At 42.3% G+C, this 23,669-nt stretch overlaps 1 long non-coding RNA gene across 1 annotated transcript; it reads left to right on the top strand.

Moving 5' to 3' along the window:
* LOC116659320 lies at positions 1-19,169 on the top strand. Its single transcript, XR_004314636.1, has 3 exons — positions 1-138; positions 7,097-7,102; positions 19,159-19,169. It is a non-coding gene; the product is annotated as an uncharacterized LOC116659320 (long non-coding RNA).
* Positions 19,170-23,669: the final 4,500 nt, after the last annotated feature.

Raw genomic sequence — 23,669 nt, 5'->3', positions numbered from 1 at the left:
TTTGGTAAGTTGGTTACACAGGTTGTAAAAATGCATGGGTGGACTATTCATTGAGGAGGGAAGGGTTTGGGGTCATAGTCCCTGATTTTCATCCCAGCTCCACCTCCCCACGGGGAGGAGGGACTTTGTCCTTATTTAGTTGGTGCATGCTGGGTACTTCTAACCTGCAAGGCTAATTTTATTATAATGAGGGCTTCATGAACAAAAGGTTATATTTGGACACTGGAGATTCCTGATTTTTCCTACCTTTCTTTGCCTGCCTCCAGGTCACTTGTCACCCCAAAATGTGATTTCTTTCCATCCCAAGTTTCCTGCTTTTCTCTGTCTGCCTAAGGATGCCCTTTGTTCACAAGTTGTATGGTTTCCTGCCGTTTGGCTGGTGCCCTCCTCTCTCTGCTCATATCTGGCTGTCTGCCTGCTCTAACACAATGACACTGAAGCACCCCTCACCCTTTACCAACGGGAGTTCTCTTAAGGAGAGACAGACCCACACCTGGCCTGGGGATGTGACGGTCGTCTCTTGGTCTACTTAAGTGGCTAACAAGTACCCAGTTTGGGAATTCACCAGACTGTAGTCTGTCTCTCCCCTCTCTCTCATGTTACTCGCGGAGACAAAACTGGAGGCTAACCAAAATGAAAATCATTTTGCTGCCCCTAGTTTCTCATTCGTAACTAATCTAAATGTTGGCTACTTTCATTCAACAGTTAATGATTCCAAAGCCATAGTGACCACTTATCATCTCTCAAACTGACCAAAGAAATCAACTCAGAGAAGGGCAAACCCGGCAGCAGAAAAGATTGGGTGTCTGCCCCAACCTGGTTTGCCAGCCACGAAAGGACCCAATTTTCAGAGGAAAGCATGGTTCTTCATAGAAAGATGCAGACCCCTCCCCTACAATGATACACAGCCACCAGGTCCTCCGGAGTCAGCCACTCAACAAATAATTTCTGAGGACATTGTAGGTGCCAGGCATCATGCCAGGGAGTGAAATACAGCAACTGACAACACAAACAAAAACCCCTGGCTTCTCGATCCTTTCATTCTAACGGGGAGATTTATACCATAAACCAAATTTAAAACTAAAATATTTAAATAGACTCACCTACTGTTATCCCTCATATCACACCTTCTCACCCCTCCGGGGCTCCAGTTTGTAGGACAGTATTTCTGCCTCTGTCTCAGTTTCTATTACTCAGCTCAACTAAACGTTGCATCCCACTCGCCTCCAAGCTCCGTCTACCGCATTTTGGTCACCATCTCCCTCGCCCACTCCTGAAAGCCGGCACTCTAGCCCTGAAGCCATTCTGTGGAATCCCACTCAGGTGCGCTTGACGAGACATCTTGGGACTTGTGCTCAGATAGATGCCCCATCACTCTCTTCCCTGGATCGTGAGTGGGGATGGCACCACTGTGCCCAGAAAGCCAAGCTGGCTGCTCCATTCTATCTTCAGTCAGACCCTAGATCTTGCTGGAACTTCTGTCTTTGTGATGGAAGCATCTCCAGGACAAGATTGTCTGGAAGGAATTGATAAACCAGGGACTGACCTGTGATTCCACTCTGGAACCTACCATCATGGTGGGCCGTGTTCTCCCATCACTTCGCATCACCTTGGGTGATCGTTTGCTTTGACATCAGAGTTCACCCTTGGCTCCTCTCTCCACTTATGTTTCTAACACCACTCTCTACACCACTTGTGTTCCTCCCTGACTTTGCAAGCCTCCAGCCTCCTGGCTCAGGTCCCTCTGAAGTTATTCTTTCTCCCAGACCAGCTCTTCCTGCCACTACTCAGCATATCCACATATGACAAAAGACACATGCTCCAGGTAGCCCCACCGATAGCTAAGAAAACAGAGGCAGGAAGAGGTGAAGGAACATCCTGATGGTTGTAAATTGGATTGGAGACAGGGAAGGGTGAAAATTCAGGGCTCCAAGCTTGAGCTCTTCTGTTCTTTCCTCTTTGTACTGGTCCATATTTCCTAGGACATCTAGAAACTTAAAGAGTAAGCTAACCTCCTTATTTTGGAGCTCTCAAACCAAAACATCAATCTCTTCTTTCTTCAATCTCTCTCTCTTTATCCAATCCCTCTCTCTCTCTCTCTCTCTCTCTCTCTCTCTCTCTCTCTCATACACACACACACACACACACACACACACACACACACACACACAATCCCTTAACTTGGATTGGTATGGGTAGGTGGGGAGGGCTGGTATATGGAAATTGATGCCATGCACATCTCCATTTCTTGACGAGGCTGCTGGCGGGGGTAGGGGGTGGGGTAGATACAGATGCACTTTTACCAGCTAGGGTGACATGTGACTTTTTATGCTCCTCTCCAAACCCAGGGTGTGAGCATTCCTTCAGCTAATGTCTACGAGGACTGCTGAGCTAGTCAAAGTTCAGCAATACACGGTGCTGCCTTACTCTAACAGACAGACTAGCAACAGCTTACAACGTTACAGCCAAAGAATTTCTCATCTTGGCCTGTAGTCAGAAAAGGAGAGTAGAAATCAGAAATCACCCTGATGTCCACCTCGCTTGGAGAATCCATTCGGATGTCAAATGAGTAAGAGTGGTTTCAACGGCAGCTGATGTGTTACATTTGTAAAAGCTACTGCATCCTGGGGATTCGCGAGCTTCAAAGTGGAGGCTGCAGTGAGCTGTCCTGAAACTTTTTTTGCAGCAAAATTATTGACTGCTGAATTTTCAGAAACAATTCACCTTTGGGGCCCAAGGTAATGACACAAAGCTCTCAGGCAGCATCTGGAGGAAAATCCCCCAAGCAGATGAAGCACCTCAAAATGTTAAAAGTCTGGCAAAAGGACAGCTTAATAAAATGCATGTGTTCAATTGATTCTGGGGAGAAATGATTTTGCTCTGGCAAATTACATTTGTATCTAAACATCGTATTTTCAAACCGGACTGTGTTCTCAGCCCAGCATCACTGGGGAAGGCAGACAGTGTCCTGAATGTTGAACAACATAATATACGGATTCTTTTTATTAAAATCTCATTTCACTGGGATTGCTCCTTCGAGAGAGATGTGCAGAAGAACACTAAGAGATCAGTGAACCAACACCACATAATTATATCATGCATATTAAATATTCCTGCTTACGCATTCATTACACACTTGGTCTGCACTTAACGCACCAAGAAAGCCAGAACGTCGGTAACTCAGCAGCTTGGGAGATTTTTTTTTTCTTGTTTCCTCTTTCCTTCCTTTTTAAATCAAAGTTCTTCTGGCCCCACACCCTCTCTGCAATGCTGCCACATCAGAAGTGCTTGATCTGGTTGCTTTCATCAACAGAGCCCTGAGTGATCAATGGGAAACATGGCTAAGTCATCCCGCCCGGATTTGCATCATCGCGCATTACCGAGCTCATTCCGCAGCCCCAAGTCCCAGCACCAGGAGCTTCCTGAGCATGTGTGCCTGGCTCCTCTGGGACCTGCTTGATTTTTTCTAAAAACAGGAAGATAGCTCCAGCTCCAAAATCCCACAATGTTAAGATTTTTTTAAATTTTTTTAATTGCAAGATTTAATGGAAAATGTTTACCCATTGTGGTGGACAACCACAAATAGTTTATTATAAAGGTGGGTAGCTGTGGAGAAGAGAAGCTTATCCGAGCACATGATTTTCTATAATTGTGGTGGGATTTAGTATAAGTCAAAAATACTGATCTTGAGTTCTTGCAGCTGATCAGACTTTCATTCACTTATCCATTTAACTAGATTTAATGAACAGCTACTTTGAACTGTGTTTTGTGCCAGGTACTTTGAGGATTCAATGGAGAATCAGGAAGAGATTTGCTCCTAAGAGGTTGGTAGTCAGATTTCTAGAGAGAAAGGACCTGTGTAGGTAGCTCTGAAACCAGACAGCCATCAGTAGAGACATGGGATGCTGCAGAAGTTCAAGAGAGGGAGAGGTGCCCTTGCTCAGTGACCCAAGGAAGGCTTCTTGAAGAAAACGCTCTTTGATCTGGGTCTGGAAGCATTTGTGGAATTGCACTCATGGAGAAGAAAGAAAACTCAGGCAGAAGAAGTGAAATATGCAAAGAACAAGTTAGGAAGCAGGCAAACTGCATCAGAGTAGCACACAGAGTTTAGAGGAAGGAGAGGTGCTGCAAGAAAAGTAGTAGATGAACTGGATATCAGGAGGTTTCAGACCATTTCATCAATTCTTTTTGATAGTGGCGGGGGTGGGGTGGGGAGGATCTGTGAGCAGTCTTTATATCCAGAAGTTGTTCTGCTCTGTGTCCTGAGACTCTGCCTGGAAGTGGCCTCTTTGTTTGGACCCAGTCTCCTGCCTGTGTACCTGCTCCTCTGTTCTCTCTTCACCTTCGCATCAGCTTGCAGGACGCGTTGTCTGACCCTGGTAGGATGCCAGCCCTGACAGAATTAATGCACCACTGAGCTCACCTCTCCTTACCGATTTGTTTCAAGGTCCTTACACCAGTCAGAACAGCCATTATTAAAAGGTCTACGAATAATAAATGCTAGAGAGGGTGTGGAGAAAAACAAACCCTCCTACACTGCTGGTGGGAATAGAAATTGGTGCAGCCACTATGGAGAACTGTATGGAGGTTACTTAAAAAACTAAAAATGGAGTTACCATATGATCCAGCAATCCCACTCCTGGGCACACATCAAGAGAAAACTCTATATTGAAAATGTACATGCACCCCAGTGTTCATGGCAGCACTATTTACAATAGCCAAGACATGGAAGCAACCTAGATGTCCATGGACAAATGGATGGATAAAGAATATGTGGGCTGTGTGTGTGTGTGTGTGTATATATACACACATATATATATATGAAATATTATTCAGCCATAAAAAATGAAATAATGCCATTTGCATCAACATGGATGGACCTAGGGTTTATCATATTAAGTGAAGTAAGTCAGACAGAGAAAGACAATTATCTATGATATCATTTATATGAATATGTAGAATCTAAAAAAAAAAATGGTGCAAATGAACTTATTTACAAACCAGAAATAGACTCACAGACATAGAAAACTAATTATGGTTACTAGGGGGAAAGGCAGGGAGGGATAAATTAGGAGGTTAAGATGAACATATACACACTACTGTATATAAAATAAACAACAAGGACCTACTGTAGAGCACAGGAAAATATATCCAATAGTTTGTAATAATCTATAATGGAAAAGAATCTGAAAAAAAATATATATACACATATGTATAAATGAACCACTATGCTACACACCTGAAACTAACACAACATTGTAAATCAACTATACTTCCACCATGACCAGGCTGATTTCAGGTAAGAGAGTTAAAATGCAGTAACAGTGCTAATGACTAGATCACAGGAAGTAATCTGAAGCCCTGGGGGCTGATGTGTGATCCAATAAACTCATAAGCTTCAAACTAAGAGAACCAAACCAATTAAATAACCCATCCTGCAGGAGTCATGTGAGAAAAAGAGGGAGGGGCATTTGCTTTGGTCCAAGGTCGCAAACACATATACACTCATGCCCAGAATGGCAGACATAAAACAGCCCCTTAGAGAAGCTCACACTGTCAGTCACACGCACAAACATTCACACCACACCCTCAGGCATGAATGGAATAAAAACCGGTGGAATATCTTTCATCCTAATGACTCATTTCTAGATCTCACCAGTTTTCCACATATGAAAAGCTTTCTGGTACCAAACATAGCCATCCTTTGCCCTAAATATTTAAAAGCAACGATTGGCCCACATACTGTATTTGTAGGGGAACATGAGGATGGAGACCCTGTTAGGACAGAAAAAAAGCCCAGGTGGTAATGACTGGGAGGGCCAGGGGCCAAATGGAACCCAGGGATGAGCTCCAACATGTCCACAAGTATTATTGTTCTTCCCAACTGCGCTACACACTCCCTCTTCTAATTCTATGAGTCTTTTTACTACAGTCTATGGCCAGACATTTGGGAAGACTCTGCTATTTGCCTAGACGTAAGTTAATTCGGAAGTACTTGGTAAGCAACTACTAGGTACCCACCCCCGTCTTCAAGACATCAAGGGCAAAGAAAAAAAGGAGACAGCCCCTGAACCCAAGGAACACCTCAGCTTGCTGAAAAGACGTCACACAATTAGCCAATGCTGTACAACGTGTGAATCAGATATAAGCTGCGTATTCAGAAAGCATAAGGGGAAATCCGAAGTATCAGATAAGTCGTGGAATGCTTCATGGCAAAATGGGACTGAGTGGGACCCCAACACTTTGTTTTCACTCCTAAAATTGTGAGGTGGAGCCTGGGTACCTCACCTGGAGGGGCAGCACACTGTGGTGGAGTGCCTGGTTGTGGGCATACCCTTTTGTGCCTGACAGACTTGGTTCAAATCCTGATTCTGCATAAAACTATGTTTGCAGAGTCAGCAGAGTCAGCTGCCCTCCCAGAGTCCTGCTTAAGTCATTCATAAAGTGAGACTCTAGGGCTAATGTGTGCAAAGTCCAACATTAGTGCATGACATGTAACAGGTGCTCAATTCACAGTAATTATCATCATCCGAAGTTGCTTCCATATTCTGAAAGCTGAAGCTTTTCCTGTGGTATTTTAGTCAAAGTTTAATTACACACCTGAAATCATCAAAAGTCACCAAGGACCTTCAAGTCTTATTTTTAAGGTAGTAATTCCTAAGTTTTGCTACACATTGGAATCATCTGGGGATCTATAAATTATACTGATGCCTGGATTCCACCCCAGACATTTGAATTGAATTGGTCTGGTGTGCAAGCTGGGCATTGAGATGATTAACAGCTCTCCAGGTCATGTGATGCTCATGTGCAGCAAAGTTTGGTGCACTGTTTCATAGCAAAACCCCACCTCCCATCCCATAGAAGCTTACTTACTAGAGCAGCAGACCAAGAATCAGGCATGGGAAGCACTTCCTGACATGGATGTCATATTCACTGTATTATTCAGGGCTCTGCAGAGAAACTGGGCCAATAGTAGATAGAGATAGATGATTAGATAGATAAATAGATAGATAGATAGATAGATAGATAGATAGATAGATAGATAGATAGACAGACAGACAGACAGACAGACAGATAGATATTGACTTATTGTAAGGTCTTGGTAGTTATGGAAGCTAAGTCCAAACATCTACACTAAACAAGCTAGAGACCCAGGAGAGCAGATGGTGTAGTTCTAGCCCAAAGGTCAGGTAAAAACAACGTCCTAGCTCAAAGGCAGTCAGCCAGGAGTCTCCTCTTACTCACTGACTCTCAGCCTTTTTGTTCTCTTCATGCCTTCAACTGATTGGATGAGGCCTACCCACATTAGGAAGAGCAATCTGCTGTACTTAATTTACAGATTCAAAACTTAATTCCTTCCACAAACACAGACATATCTGAAATAATGTTTGACCAAATGTCTGGACACCACATGGTTCAGTTAAGTTGATGCATAAGATTAACAATCACATTCATATTGTACCCCAGGCATTGAGCACATTCCTTGGCATATGATTTGTGCCAGGCCCATTTTTATTGAGTGAAGCCTGCTAGAAAAAAGTTCCCACATTCTCAGCTCTCAGACTGTACCTGTGCTCCAAAGACAGGAAGTAGAGAGGAAGATGGGAAAAAGCTGAGGACCTGAAGATAAACTACAAGCCAATGAGGGACTGAGAGTCATGGGTTGTTAGATTTGATTCCTCAGAGGGAACACACACACACTTGCACACATATACACACATGCACACATGCACACATACACACATAACACATATATACACATGCACACATACACATACATATACACACATGCACATATAAACATACACATACACAACTTATGCATGCATGCATACATACACACATGTACATGCATGCATACACATATAAACACGTAACACATGCACACAAATGCTCACACACACATACACACATGCATACACACAACACATATATACATACACACATATGCACCCACCAAATCAAACCAGAGAAAGAACATTTCTAGCTTCACCTCTTCCTTTTAAAGACAAAGAAACAGGCCTACAGTGATAGTGACTTGTCCAAAGTTGCACAGCAAACAAATGACTGTTGTAGGACCAGCACCCAGGTCTCCAGAACTTCAGTGTAAACCACAGTGTGACGTGGTTTGCCAGTTGTGTTCACCTGCCTGTGGAGCTGGGTGCCCCAAACATTCTAAAACTCCTTCTGGCTGAGCCCTGTGTGCTGAGAAGCTGACAGCAAAATGGTGCAACATCCTTACAAAGAGCCAGCGCTCCAGGGAGCAGTGGTTCAGCGTGGCCCCGAATGTACACACTTCGACAAGGAAGGCCAAATGAATGGGAGGCAGGCCTGGGAGCTAATTGCTTTGAGATCACTGTAATCAATATTGGCTGCCCCTGGCCACGGCTGCCTTTGCCTCGTCAGGCTGCTGGCATTTTGTGCTCAGTCAACTGGCTTCTCGCTCCAAAGTGATAACATTATTGATTTTCATCCTGTCCCATTAAGGCCACCCTCTCACCTCCGGAGGGATAGATGATCCTTGTGCTCACGGATTGTCTTGTGTAATAACCAGCAATATTGGAAATGGCATCAATAATGTGAGAGAGGTACACTCCAGGGAAAATAGTCAACATGCTTTCAGTCACTGAGCTCAGCACCCGGCAAGCATTATCTCATTTGATCCTCAACAAGCAGATGAGGCTGATAATTTACTAAACTGATGTCAGAGATGAGGAAACCGAGGTAGAGAATGTAAGCAATGGCCCCCAAGTCACATGAGTATCAGAGGAGTGATTTTGAACCCAGATCTGCTCAATGTCAAAATCCACACCTCATCCATCTGTGCACTGCACTCCATCAGTGTAGTCATCTTAGAATGTATTAGGATGAACATCTTAGTGTTTATTAGGATGAACACTTAGTGTGGTCTTATTTCAGCATTAAAAATTGCAGACTTTTAGAGTCTGAAGTAATAATACAGTTCTTGAAATATTATAGCATTTTATACCTTCCACAGCACTCTTATATTCATTTTGTCTTTTTAGGTGATAGCTCTGTTGGTCATTAGGGTGTCTCCTCCTCTCCCTCTGTCCTAAATCTATTTATTATCCAGCCATTAATTTGTTATTAATTATTCTTTTCCATGTCAGTTATTCCTTCCAAGTGTCAATTCCTTTCCAATGTGTCAAGCTTTTGTTCTGCTTTGTTATTTAACCTTTTCTATCTCTGTATCCCATGCTTCCCATATCATTTAGAACATACCTGGAGCATAGTAGGTATTCACTTAATATAGCTTGAAAGGTGGCTTGGGCACAGTAGACACACAATAAGTTTTTGTTGAATTAAATGTATTCTACTTCACTCAATACCCTAATATTTTGCATATAGAAGAGTATTTGCTGAATTTAACCCCATTTTTTAAAATGAGAAACCTGAGACTTACTCAACCAGGTGAAACCCGTGATGTTAGACCACACAGCTACTTGGTGACCTCATAAGAACTTAAACCTGGCATCCTGACTCCTGGCCCAGTGCTCTTTCCTTCCTCTGTTCCACACCATCATATGGTATGAACAGTGTTGGGGTGATTTGTCTGGAGATGACATCTTTAATCTGACCTGGAGTGGAATCTTCAAGCCCAGGAACAACAGTACAGGACAAGAATCCAGGAAGGCCATGCTCTGTGCTCCTGGATTTGGGACAGGAGAGAAGAAAGCAGGGTACAACCACTGGAGAAACACACAGAAATTGAGGACAGGACAAACTGGTTAGAGCCAAGATGGTGGAAGATTTGACTTCCAGTAGACCTTGATCCTCATGGTGCACCCACAGGTGCCATGACAGCTCCTAGGCTGACATAAAATGTCCCAAAAAAGTGGGTGGGGGCCTAGTTCCTGGAAATCCCCACCTCTTCCCCAAAATAGCTGGAATAATCCTCCTACTCATTAGCATATGACCTTACCAAGCTCATAAAACCTAACAACCCTGCAGTTCATGGATGCTATCTATCTTGCCTTATGAGACAGCCCTCACTCTGTCTACTTTTACTTTAAACTTAGCAGTCTCACACCTCTTGGTCTCTCTCCCTCTCGTCTTTTGGGATGGCCCACATTCTGCCAATGGAGGGTGCTCCCTGAGATGGCTCAAGCCACTACCTTAAATACATCTTCAGCTAAAGAGGAAAGAAAGAGATTAGGGTGAGGGGAGACTAGTTGGAGGAGGGAACCAGGAGAAACACCGAAAACAAGAAAAAGATTTGTTATGCAGATTGAATTCTGAGCCTTCTCTATGAATGTGAGTTTCTTGGAATTTAAAGTCATCCTTCTCATCCTGTACAAAGAAGAAGTGCTTACAAATGGAAATTTCCTTTATGAATGTACATTTCTCTTTCACTCTGTTTTCAGAGTTGTCCTGGGTCTGCAGTACCCAAAGAGATGTATTTTGGGTGGCATATTCTGCTACCCTTCAAAAACATGCTTGTTATTTTTGTCCTAGGGAGTGATAGGGCCATCTGGAGACAACTGGTACATTATGAGGTGTGTGTGTGTGTGTGTGTGTAGCAGGTGATGGGAGAGGTGGGTAATAGGGAAAGGAAATGTGGAATCCGACTTGGGTAAATTTATTTTCCTAGGGTAATGTATCAGATAATTAAGTGAAAACATACTTTAAGTGACACTCATGGTGAGTATTTTCAGTGGGATCAAGCAATATAATAAAGAATTCAATAGGAGCACGGAGTGACTTTTTTAAATGGGACTTTAGAAGAGTAAACATAATAGAAGAATTAAAGCAAATGAGGCCCATCTAGCTTTCTTTCCTGCACAAAACTGGGATAATTAAGTACAAAGGTAGTGTGATAAGCAATTATACAAAAATAAGCAGAAGCATTTAGGGACCATTCATTGCCTCCTTGGAATTCTTTCTTGGACTCCCACCACACTGCACTTTCCTGATCCCAGGCATCTCTCCCTCTCTAACAGCAGTTCTGCTGAATGCCTTCTGACTCCCCTCCTCCCTTCTGGACCTATTTGTGGTTCTCCCTGAGCTCAGGCATCAGCCCTCTTCCTCCTGCAACAGAGATGATGTGGCATCTTGAAACATCACATCTTGTAGAACCCAAAGCCTGGCATTACCCCTGGCCATCTGGGGGGCCTGTCCAAGTTACTTAATCTCCCTGAATTTTACTTGTCTCTTCTTTAAAATTTTGTAAATGAATATCTACCTTAAAAAATATTAATAATGATTACACAGAAAGATAGTTTCTAAAATTCCTGCCACCATGTGGATGCACACAAAATAGAACATTCTTTTTTTTTTATTAAAATGTGGTTGACTTACAGTGTTGTTAGTTTCTGGTGTATAGCATAGTGATTCAGTTATACATTTATATATTCTTTTTCATATTTCTTCTCATTATAGGTTATTACAAGCTATTGAATATAGTTCCCTGTGCTATAGAGTAGAACCTTGTTGTTTATTTTATATATAGTAGGGTGTATCAGCTAATCCCAAACTCCTAATTTATCCCTTCTTTCCCCTTCAGTAACCATAAGTTTGTTTTCTATGTCTGTGAGTCTCTTTCTGTTTTGTAAATAAGTTCATTTATGTCATTTTTAGATTCCATATATGAGTGATATCATATGATATTTGTTTTTCTGTCTGACTTACTTTACTAAATATGATAATTTCTAGGTCTATTCATGTTGCTGCAAATGGCATTATTTCATTCTTTTTTATACTGAGTAGTATTACACTGTATGTATATACAACTTCTTTATTCAGTCATCTGCAACGTTTAGGTTGCTTCCATGTCTTGGCCATTGTAAATTCTGCTGCTATGAACGTTGGGGTGCATGTGTCTTTTCGATACAGAGGTTTCTCCAGATATATGCCCAGGAGTGGGATTACTGGATCATATGGTAAGTCTATTTTTAATTTTCTAAAGAATCTCTATACTGTTTTGCATAGTGGCTACATCAATTTACATTCCCACCAACAATGTAGTAGGGTTCCCTTTTCTCCACACCCTCTCCAGCACAAAATAGAACATTCTCTTACCTCATCTAAAACTCTGCTAACTTCAAATATCTTTTTGTCTCCCGGACTTGTCGCCACACCACACTACCACATTTTTTATTTTTATTGAGGCAAAATGTACATAAAATAAAACTTACCATCTTGATCATTTTTAAGTTTACAGTTTAGTAGTGTTAAGTATACTCACATTGTTGACCAACCAATCTCTGGAACTCTGTTCATCTTGTAAAACTGAAACTCTGTACTTACTGAACAAATCCTCATTTCACAGTCCCCTTGGCCCCAGCACCACCATGCTATTTCCCGTCTCTGTGAATTTGATCCCTCTAGATAGCTCATAAGCCAAATGATACAGAATTTGTCTCTTTTGTGACTAGCTTATTTCACTTAGCATATGTCTTCAAGTTTGTCCATGTTGAAATATATGTCAGAATCTCCTTTCTTTTAAAGGCTGAATAATATTCCATTGTATGGATAGACCACATTGTGTTTATCCATTCATCTGTTGATGGACGTTTGGGTTGTTTACACTTCCTGGCTATTGAGAATAATTCTGTTGTGTATATGTGCGTACAAATATATCTGTGAGATCCTGCTTTCAGTTTTGAGGAGTATATATCCAGAAATGGTATTGTTGTGTCATATGATAGTTTTATTTTTAATTTTTTGAGAAACTGCCATACTGTTTTCCATAGTGGCTGCAGTATTTCCAGTCTCCCTAACTGTGCACAAGGGTTCTAATTGGTCCACATCCTCATAAGTTCTTGTAATTTTCTGGTTTTTGGCTAGTAGCCATTCTCATTGGTGTGTGGTGATACCTCATCATAGTTTTAATTTCCATTTCCCTAATATTTGGTGATGCTGAGCATCACTCTAAGAGAATAAATCTTAAAAGTCCTCGTCAAAAGAAAATAAAATTCTGTAACTATGTATGGTGATGGGTGTTAACTAGACTTATCGTATTGATCATTTTGCAACATATACAAATATTAACGCATTATATTATACACCTGAAACTAATATAATGCTGTGTGTCAATTATACTTCAATAAAATTAAATTAAAAATAAAAGGCATTAGATACAAAAAATTGCTATTTAGTTTCCAGGATCTATTCAAACTTTCTTCCCTTTAATAGGAACACCTGTATTTTAGCAGGGTGTAAGTCTGCCCAGATAAATACTGCATTTCCTAACTTCCCTTGCTACCAGGAGTGAGGACATGATGCAGTTCTGGTCAATGGAATGTAAGTGGAAATGATGTTTACAACTTCTAGATTATGTCTTTCAAAGGAAAACTTCTTGTCTTTTGCATTTTCCCCTTTCTTGCTGGCATAGAAATGACAACACATGTAGCAGCCAACTTGGACCCAGAACCACATTTTATCCTGAGTCTTTCAGTAACTGGGGTGAAGAAATATTCTACCAACTCAAGACAATTCCCTTTTGAACTATTGGGTGAGAGTGGAACAAAATTCTGTTGTGTTTAAATTATTGTAACTTTGTATCTCCTCAGTACAGAAATGTGACCTAGACAACAAAGAAGAACGCATAGGCGTTACGTTCAGGGTTAGCTATGGAGTATGATTTTCTAAAAGATATTCAAAGAGTTAGAGGAGATTTTGCACTGGCCCCCAAGGTCCTGGGAGAAGTCTGTTTTGATTTAGTGAGTTTGTATCCCAAATAAGAAAAAATGGTTTAGACAATAGTTATCCCATCCCATCCCTCATTCATCTGCTGATCATGGGATAAATTAGGCAACTGCTGACCCCATTCTCCTGATGTCACAGACGGGGAGGAGGCGCACCAGTCTCAAGCCAGCTCCGGATGGATGCACAGGAGAAGACATGATGCCCACTAAGGAAGGAGTAACCCTGGTCACTGCTTTGGATGGCCTTACAGTCACATTATTTGCATGAAGACCTCAATCAATCTACTCCAACTTTCTCCGTAAATAAAGATCTTTGTGAGAGGATCCAAGGAATTACATCATGGTCAGGGGTGGGCAGTGGGGGGAAGGCTGGACACATTATCCACCTTCAACCATATCTATTTGGAAAAGCCCAGAAGATTATCCATTTAATGAGATTTTCCTCCTCTGCAACAGGAATCAGAGAACAGAGGGTAAAGTAGTGGTACCCTCTTCTTTTTCCTTCCCCTTTTTTTGTGAATGATGTAAAGGATACACAATTCAGGTAAAATATGTGAGTGAGTAAGGGAGGTTTGGGTGATTCAGCTCATAAAACATTCTGCAACAGCCTCTGAAGCCCATACTTGCCTCCATATGCAAGCTGTTCCCAACATATGTTGCCTCCATGTGTTCCCAGCAAAGGTCCTCCACTCCAGGGAAGTCAGTCGTCTCCTTGTCCTTCAAACAAATAACACAGAGCACTTGATCATGCCCCTTTCGACACCATAGAGTCTATTCCAGCCCTACCTTCCACCCTTCTGCCTCTCCTAATCCCACACACCTTTCAATAAACAGCTTTTACTCCCCTATAAAAAACTTCTTGATTATTCCAGCCAACATACATCACACTATTTCACAAAATCGCACTGTACCTGGGACAATTTCATTATTGTTTAATACAGCGTTATTCCATATTAATTGATTCATTCATATTCGCTGGATGCCTGCCATTTTCAAGCCATTCTCCTAAGCTCTCAATCTCTCTTGTGCTCTGGTAGATAAGCACGCAACTCAGAATGACATGAAGTAGAAGATGAACACACGTTAAAGAGCCGTAAAGTGCTGTGGCCATGCAGAAAAGAAGACAATTCATTTTGACCGGAGGGATCAGGGAAGACTTTGTGGAGGCAAAATTTGCATTGGGACTTCAAAAATTTATATTTCTGGAGGTAAAGAATAGGGAATTCTAAACATGGAAACTGTTTATGGAGAGGTAGCTCTCTGGTGGCACTCTAGCACAGAGCTGCCTGAGGAGGTACAGAAAAACTGCTGGCTGCTCAGTACTGCTTGTCACCGTGTGCCATGGAAGCTAGGTGCTAGAAAATTTCCCTAAGATCCAGGAACTGGGAGCTAGAGAAGCTCATGGGCTGCAGGAACTGGGTGCTAGAGAAAACATGTATGCTGAAGGAGGCTGATGAAACAAGCAGATCGGAACCAGAAAGAGAAACCCCTTCCTCTTGCAGTATTTCTCCAATGCTCCCTACTGTCAAAGTTTAACATCATGTCAGCTGATGGAGGAGAAATATTTACAGGGTTCATCTCCATTATTGCAGAACAGAAAGTGAAGGATGGACTTGGTGCTGAGAGGCAATAAATTGATAATTGGCATAGTCAACTCCGTTGCCTGTACCATCTCTGCATGCACCCTTCTATACAGGCTGGATCTTCTGTACAGCAAGAAAACAATCAGAGAAAGAAAGAAAAAGAGATCAGCAACAAGACTAAATAAAATGCCCTCATGAATAAGACACCCCATCATGTCCCCCTGACAACAACTTGGCATCCATTCATAAACAAAATGCATTTGTGCAGATCCATGGAATCTAGCATCATACACTAAGGGGACCAGGAAGACCATAGTCTTGCCTATGAACTCAGCAAGGGCTTGTGAACTAGTTCAGACCCCTCTTGGCTGTAGTCCAGGGGTTCCCGAAAAACACCATCTATCTTAGACAGTCACCCATGGATGAGAAAGCCTTTGTGGAAGTCACGTTCCCAGTGGAGGTGTACCAGCACTTCATTGGAGCAAAACAAAAAAAAAGTGTAGGTTTGGATGCAATGGAGAAGGTAAGAAGAGCAGTTTGGCTTTACCCACACCACCCCTCCCACAAGGTGGAATAGTTCAGGGCTAAGAAAGATCTTCTCAGCCCATGATTTCTCCCACAGGGAAAGGGAGAGCGGGTGAGAGAGCACCCAGCTTTCCCAGCTGTGTGAGACGCTGCCAAAGCACACTTCTCTCTTACTCTGCACAGAGCACTGAATCATGAGCTGCATGACTAGGGAGTGGGAAAAGGCTGGGAAAGCAGCAGATAGAACTCTCAGAGGGCATTAAAGTGATGCAGATCCTATTAATTGTATCACAAAATCCATCAAGAAGCCCACCCACAAGCTAATGGGGAGCATTGCCCATGTGTCCTGCCAGCTAACCCATGGGCACACCCCAGCTCCTATGCTCTGTGTGCCTCACCCCACACACCCTCACCCAGAAACCCGCGTATGCTTCTGAAAGCAGCAAGACTGAGCTTTGACAGACAGCTAGTGAGCACACACAGAAATCCAGACAGAATCTGTGGGCTAGAGAGGAACCATAAACTTGAATTTAGCACCATCCTTGGTAAAGCAACAGGGAGGCTGTCAACAACCAATATGGTACATTGCAGGATTGAGAAAGGACATGTAAGTTTAAGAATTCTACCACAAGAGGGAGCAAAAAGCATGGAGCAGGTGTATTCATAGGTCTGAGAACGCCTCAGAATCCCTAGCAGGGCTGATGAAAGTTATTTCTCTCCTGAAGCCAGTTAGTGAAGACTGGAGAAGATGACTTCAAATGCAAAGATAGCAGTGCAACATTCCAAGGAATTGGGAAAAAGCAAGAAAACATACCACCACCAAAGTACCACAATAATCTTCCAGTAACCAATACCAAAGACGTGGAGATCTGTGATTTTTCTGATAAAGAGTTCAAAATGGCTGTTTTAAGGAAGTTCAATGAGCTACAAGAAAACACAGAAAGACACTTCAACAAAATCGGGAAAATGATACATGAACAAAATGAAAAGTTTAACAAAGAGTAATCATAAATCATAAAAAAGAAGCAAACAAAAGTTCTGGAGTGAAGGATACTATGAATGAAATACGAAATGAAAAGCACAACAGAGAATGCCAACAGTAGCATGGATAACACAGAAGAAAGAATTGGTGAATTAGAGGACAGAAACTTTGAAATTATCCAGTCAGAGGAAAGCAAAGCAAAAAGAATGAAAAAGGGTGGAGAACTCCTACATGATCTGTGGGATACTATCAAAAGATTTCCAGAAGGCAGAAAGCATATTTAAGAAATGACGGTTGAGAACGTCTCAAATCTGGGAGAGATTTGGATTTCCAAGTTCACAAAGCTTGTAGGTCAGCAAACAAACTCAGCTTAAAGAGATTCTGTCTAAGACACAAGAATACAGCTGTCAAAAATCAAAGGCAAAGAGAGACTCTTAGAAGCAGCAAGAAAAACAAAGCTTGCAACTCGCAAGGGAACTGAAAAAGGACTATCAGGACACAGATTCTCAGCAGAGACCTTACGGGCCAGGAGGGAGTGGAATAGTATTAAAAGTGCTGGGGGAAAAGCGCCAACCAAGAACACTCTATCCAGCAAAGTTGTCCTTCAGAAATGAAGAGGAGATAAAGACTTTCCCAAAAATCAAAATGAAAGCTGAGGGAGTTCACCACCACTAGACTTGCCTTATAAGAAATGCTAAAAGAAGTTTTTCCAGCTGAAATGAAAGGACACCTATTAGTAACAAAAATGGGTGAAAATGTACAACACAGTGATAAAAGAAAGTATATAGTCAAATTCAGAAAACTCTAATGCTGTAATGTGGCATGGCAACCACTTAACTCCAGTAAAAATGTTAAAGGACACAAGTGTATTAAAAACATGATAGTTACAATAATTGTTTAATAAATACACAATATAAATAGGGGTAAATTATGACATCAAAAGTATAAAAAGAGGAATAAAAAGGTAGAGTTTCTGTATGAGATCAAAGTGAAGTTGTTATCAGTGTAAAATAGACTGCTATATTTATAAGATGTTTTATGGAAGCCTCATGGTAACCAAAAAGCAAAAACCTACAGTAGATTCGCAAAAGATAGAGAGGGAAAATCATCAATTCACAAAGGAAAGCAGTACAAAGGGGATAAAGGAGCAAGGAAACTGAAAAATAGCTATAAAGCATTAATAAAATGGCAAGAGTAAGTCCTTACCCATTCGTAATTAACCTAACAATAAATGAATTTAATTCTCCAAACAAAAGACATGGAGTGGCTGAATGGATTTAAAAAAACAAGACCCAATACTAAGCTGCCCATAAGAGACTCATTTGAGCATTAAGGACACATAGAGGCACAGAGTTAAGGGATGGAAAAAGATATTTCGTACAAGTGGAAATGGAATGAAATTGGACCCCTATCTTACACCACTCACAACAATTAACTCACAGTTGGGTAAAGACTTAGCTATAACACCTGAAACCATAAAACTCCTAGACGAAAACATAGGGGAATACAGCCTTGATATTGGTCTTGGCAATGCTTTTTTGGATATAACACCAAAAGCATACATAACAAAAGCAAAACTAACAAGTTTCTGCACACGAAAAGAAACAATCAACAAAATGAAAAGGCAATCTACTAAATGGGAGGAAATACTTGCAAATCATATGTCATCTCACTTTTATGTGGAATGTAAAAAAGCCAGACTCATAGAAACAGAGTCAAATGGTAGTTGCCAGGGGCTGGGGGGCGGGGTGGATGGGGACATGTTGGTCAAAGGGTACAGATTTTGTTATAAGATGAGTAAATCTGGGGATCTAAGGAGACTATAGTTGACAAACTGTATTATACACTGGAAATTTGCTAAGAGACTACATCTTTAATGCTCTCACCACAGAAGAAACGAAGTGAAGTGATGGGGATGTTAACTAATCCTATTGTGGTAATCATTTCACAATACACAAGTGTATCAAATCAGTACATTGTACATCTCAAATTTACACAATGCTATATATTGATGATAACTCAATACCTTTATGAAATTGGTCAAGGCAATAGTTATTTAGAGAGAGCATCAAAGCACTAATCATCAAAGAGAAAATAGTTATAAATAGTGTATTATCAAAATTAAAAACTTCTGCTTGTCAAAACACTTAAAAAATAGAAAAGCTACAGATTGAGAAAAATGTATTCATAACACATGTATCTGACAAAGGATGTCAATTTCTTCTAGAGGCAATATGGATTTAGTCTTAATGTTCAGTGTTACGATCTATCCATTGGAGACCTTTAAGTCAAAAAGTGGCATGATCTGAGCGGTATTTTAAAAGAAACACTCAATGAGTTGCTTGCATGCTGTAATGAGAGCAATTGAGTGATCAGTTACAAGACTCCCGTAATCATCTAGATGGGAAATGTGTTGGATTTGACCAGCAAATGTATTGGTAGTGGGAGATCTGGTGAGAAGTGGTTGAATGGAGATGCGTTTTGAAAGATAAATTTCCTGATGACAAGATGGGGGTGTGAGAGAAAGCACAGAGTCAAGACGAGGACAATTTTTTGGCTTGTGCGACAGGAAGGAAGAAATTGCTATTTCACTGCGCTGAGAAAGATTGGTGGGTGGGGGTGCAAAAGGATCGGGAGTTGGATTCCGGATGTACTAAGTTAGAGATTTTTATTAGACATCCAGTTGGAAACGTGGAATAGGCAGTTGAATGTAAGAGCCTGGCGTTCAGTACCGAGACCCAGACTAGAGCTGTATGTGAAGATTTCTCCACATGTGGATGGTGATTAAAGCCATCACACTGGATACCATTACCTAGTGACAAGAGGGACAGCTCTGAGCTCTAGGACACCCCAATACTAAGAGATCAGGAGAAGAAAATCCAGCAAAGGAGACTGAAGACTGAAAATAAGTGACAATAGGGCACAAATCAAAAAGGTGTGATGCCTTAAAAGTGAAATACAGGTCTTTCCAAAAGGAGAGAGTGATCACGGTGACAAATGGTAAGAAGTCAAATAAGGTCACAGCTGAGAACTGACCCTTGGGTTTGGTTATGTGGGGGTCATAGATGACCTGATGAAAGCAGTTTCGATATTAAAATGGGGCATAGCCTCTAACATGGAGGGAGAAACCGGGAAAGGACAGGGAGATTTTGACAAAGGGCATGTCTCAATACGGTCAAAGGATAATTGTAGACAGTGAGGGAGTACAAGACCTATATGGACAGAATATTGTCAGAGACTTTAAGTCTTCAGATGTAAAGCCATTCTGGGTCATGACAACTTTTAGAGTGTGGCCGTGGGTTTGCTCATCTGGGTTAAGCGGAGCTGAAGGACTTTGGAGCTGAGGAATTAAGTAACTGTGATGGCCGGTCTTGGAAGAATTATGCACACAGACACTGACGTTGCCCAGGGAAAGACAGGCATTGCGGAGGAACCAGCATTGAGCCCAGCAAAGCAAGACAAGATCTCAGAGTGGGCTGGGGGCTAAGGTGGAGGACCCCTCTACCATGAAGGGAACTCCATGGTTCTATTTAACAGCAGCCAAAATACACACCAGCCACTTTTTCTCCACGCCATTATCAGGATGGAACGTGTCAGGAATAAAACAGCTGCTGCTTGGAATTTTAGGGATTTACCAAAAAGAACAAATGGGTTCTGTAGTGTGGGCTGCGTCATGCGACTCCTCAATGAGCTGAGATAAGTGATTCATGGGGATGAATCACCCATGACATCTGTCACGTGGGGTCTCTGAAGCTGCTGTGGCTTTGCATTGAGGTCAACCTTGCTTTTTAGGTTCCTGTGTGTAGGGGGTATGTGTGTGTGTGTGTGTGTGTGCACATGCATGCGTACACGTGACATATTATAAATTGAGATCAACATTTTTTAATTTAAAACTGTTGGAAATGAAAAAAATCATGTCAAAGGAGACTGAAAGCTCAGCTTTGGCTTTCCTTTCTATCTTCATGAAGAGATATTAAAAAATCGGACTCTGAAGCCATCCTCTGGTCCTTTACTAAAGCCCAAAGCAGTGCTTCAGGTAGATACCCAGCTGAATCTTCACATTTTAAAACAAGAGTAAAATAGACTACTTCATTCACGTCGCTTAGGGAATACATTTCAGTCCACCTGGGCTGGAAATTCATGTCATGTAAAATCCCATAAAAGTAGCTGGGGTCCTCTGGGACCACAGGAGATGTCACATCAAAGCCACAAATGACCAATCCCAGATGTTTATGTGAAAATCACTTTTACACAAACTGAACCGCTGGAACACTGGCATGAAACAGATCGGGGTTTCAGTGTCAACTAGGGCACAGGTCCAATTTACAAACTTAGGCTAATTCTTTGCCTCCCCTGAGATTCTATATTGTCTTTTGCAAAAATAGAGATAATACTACACAATTTTGAGGATCGTTGCAATGATTAAAGAAATGGACAAAAGTGAACAGCCTCTGACCCCAGGCTTAGTACTGGCTTCTTTCCCTCCTTCCCACCTTTCTTTCGTCAGTAGGAGTGAAACCTCTTCTTTCTGCTACAGAACAGGAAAAGATCTGTATTAGAAAATCTTCTGAAAATTCTGAACTGTATCATTGTATCATCCTAGTCAAAAGCATCTATGCTATGATTCAGCCCAAGTTGGGCTCAAATTTCAGCCTCACAACTTATTGGATGTGTGACTTTTGGCAACCAATATATGTAGCCTCAGTTTTCTCCTCTGTACAATGGGATAATAATAGCCTCTAACTCAGATGATTGTCAAAGAGAAGTTTCAATGATAGGGTTCGTATAAAGAGTTTAGCACAGTTCCTTTCACAGAGTAGTGTGCACTCAAGATCTGACAGCTACATCTGCCTTTTAATAATCCCCCATATCTTCCTGATTCCACCCATCAGCACAGAAGTAAGAGAGAGAGAAAGGGAAGGAGAAACCAAAACTGTTTTGGAGGCATCGTTCTTGTCTTGGTAACAAAAGAGCTGTTGACCCAAGTCCTTAATCCCATTCTAAGCACCATGGCCTCTCTGGTTCCTACTACCTGCCTCCCCCACTTCACCTGGAGGCTTCTTACGCTCTGTGTGTAACACAACCCCGGAGAACACAAATGTCACCACTGCTGTGACAATGAATGGGTGGAGGAGGGGAGGAGCTCTCTGAGAGATGTACTTACACACACACACCAGCTGGGACACCCAGAAGAGAGGGCCCAGAAGCTCTTCCAAAATGAAAACATTTTTTTCTCAGTTTGGCCCAGCCAATTCTAGTTTAAAAAACCTCTGAGGTCCAGAACGGGGGTGGTGGCTGGTCCAAAGCACCTGGCAGGAGGCACCTCCTGGCCCAGGCAGGAAGACAGAGAGCCGGTCCTGGGGGTGCTCGGCCCCCGGAGGGCAGTCCCACATCTGTGACATTCTCTGAAAGTATCATTTGAAGGCTGACAGGTCTTCTTGTTTCACTGTGTTTTGTTTTTGAAATAAAATAGTAGCTACGGAGGTGTCTGTGTCAGTGTGTGTGTCTGAGTGGGGTGCAGTGAAAGATGGCATTAGAATCGCTTTGAAAGCTTGGTCAAAGTAAACGGCTAAACCTTCCCCTACCAGTCCCTCAAATGCCAGGATCCTGACTCAGTCATTCTGATGTAACGTCTGGACATACGTCTTTTGATAAAGAATCCCTGGTAATTCCAACACCCGCCCCCACCAGTTGAGAGAATCAGTGACAAAATTATCAGCGGGGCCAAATCTGTCTACTTGCAAACAGTTTGTTTGAAGTAGAAAGTTAGAGGGGGATGGGCGAGTGACAGCTCAGTGGCAGAGCAGGTGCTTAGCATGCATGAGGGTCTGGTTTAAAAAAAAAAAAAAGTGAAAGCAACCCAGAATTCTTCCAGGCAAGGCAGGGGAATTTACTCCACAAGAGAGACCCATGTTCCCTGTTTAGTATTTTTCTGCCAAAGCTACACATCACCCTCTTTTATCTCTCTTGCTTTCTGGGCTTAGCTTTAATTCTTGCTGTTTTTATTATTGCTTTTATCCCCTTCTCGGCCTCCTGTTAGCCCCTGTGGACATTCAGGGCCCGTCAGCAGAGCAAGAGGGAAGTCTGCATTTGCCGCTGCTGTATTTCAATGCCCCCTCCGCCAGCAGCCCCACGTGCCCCCCTGTAACTGTGAGCACCTCCACTGCGATGCTCTTTGGCTGCCCGCGTTTCCCACGGCGGGGCAGGGAGGGACTCTGCTGAGTCTGCCCTCTCTTTGTTGGTGACACACTGTCTGGCCTGGGCTGTTCCCTGCCCGTTCTTGCCACCCTCACCTCCTGCCTGTCTCCTTGCTGGCTGTTCCCTATTTCCCCAGGCACCAATGTGGGCAGCAGTGGTTCTCAAACTTAATCAGAATCCCGGGAGGAACTGTTCAGACAGACTAGTGGGTCCCTCCTTCTGACATTCTGATTTGTAAGTCTGGGTTGGAGCCCAGATTTGCTTGTCTTACAATTTCCCAGATGATTCAAATGCCACTGGTCCAGGAACCACACTTTGAGGATAACCAGTGAAGAGGAAAGGTCAGCCCTGGGGAGAAGACTCACTTGACTTCTGTTACAAGTTTCACCACAGACCAGCTGAGTGACTCAGATGACTTATTTGCCCTCTGAGAGACTCAGTTTTCTCAGCTGTAAAAATATGACGGTAATAACCTCACAGAACCGTTTTAGGGTCTCGACAAGATATCGTCCTTCTGGCCTCTGTGAGAAGCAGAATTTATTAAATGGGATCAGGAGACCGAGCTCCCCTTGCTAGTCACAGCTAGTCATGCAGGAAGGACCGGGCGCCAGTGCCATTGTCACGTGGCAATGGTGGATGTGCCGCCTTGGCTCATGCAGAGAACCATTGACATGCACAAGGATTCTCTCACTTTCCCCGGACAGTTAGTCTCTC

Source organism: Camelus ferus, chromosome 23 (genome assembly GCF_009834535.1).
Source record: "Camelus ferus isolate YT-003-E chromosome 23, BCGSAC_Cfer_1.0, whole genome shotgun sequence".
In the NCBI taxonomy this organism is placed as follows: domain Eukaryota; kingdom Metazoa; phylum Chordata; class Mammalia; order Artiodactyla; family Camelidae; genus Camelus; species Camelus ferus.
Note: the sequence above shows the minus strand (reverse complement) of the source record. Positions and strands in the feature narration are given on the sequence as shown.